General features: G+C 49.5%; 1 non-coding gene across 1 annotated transcript; it reads left to right on the top strand.

Annotated features, from left to right (window-relative positions):
* The first annotated feature begins 590 nt into the window (after positions 1–590).
* On the top strand, positions 591–663 carry trnav-cac (transfer RNA valine (anticodon CAC)). Its single transcript has one exon. It is a non-coding gene; the product is annotated as a tRNA-Val (tRNA).

Below are 663 nucleotides of genomic sequence, written 5' to 3'. Positions count from 1 at the left end.
AGGTCCCCGGTTTGAAACCGGGCGGAAAGAGCCTGCTGTGGGCCGGCCCTTTTCGTCCTGCTTGCCCTCGTGCTTCCCCGGAGGCGGTAGGTGGCTTTTCTTCATTGGAGTTCCCGAAATTGGTGGACTCAGAGCGTCCGTCCGTCGACAGGTTGAAATTGTAAACGCTGGTGTAGCCACTTTTAATTAAAATCTGATGATGATGTTATTGTTCTTGTTGTTGTTGTTGTTGTTCTTGTTTTTCTTTTTGTCGTCGAGGTCGCCGTCATTATTATTGTTAAAGTAAAGCTACCGTAAGGTGTAGAAGGCACAATAGCTCTGTGATTGTCTGATGGTGGCACAAGATGAGCAGCAGCTGTTTGAACAAGCCAGTGAGCATGACCTTGTTGGGGTAAGTGTAAGTCTTGTCATAGCTCAGGGCGTTCTTCCTTTGAAAGAGTTTCCAAAGTGTCCTGATGTGTCCTTGAGCAATGCAAAATAGGTCAGTGAAAATAGAAACCTTTATCTCACAGGCTGGCCCACGGGAAACGCCTGTGCGCGTTTTACCAGCCGGCTTCGATGGGAGCCATTCGAAACACCAGGACAGGTCGGTTTCCGTAGTGTAGTGGCTATCACGTTCGCCTCACACGCGAAAGGTCCCTGGTTCGAAACCGGGCGGAAACA

Source organism: Amia ocellicauda (genome assembly GCF_036373705.1).
Source record: "Amia ocellicauda isolate fAmiCal2 chromosome 11 unlocalized genomic scaffold, fAmiCal2.hap1 SUPER_11_unloc_3, whole genome shotgun sequence".
Lineage (NCBI taxonomy): Eukaryota > Metazoa > Chordata > Actinopteri > Amiiformes > Amiidae > Amia > Amia ocellicauda.
Note: the sequence above shows the minus strand (reverse complement) of the source record. Positions and strands in the feature narration are given on the sequence as shown.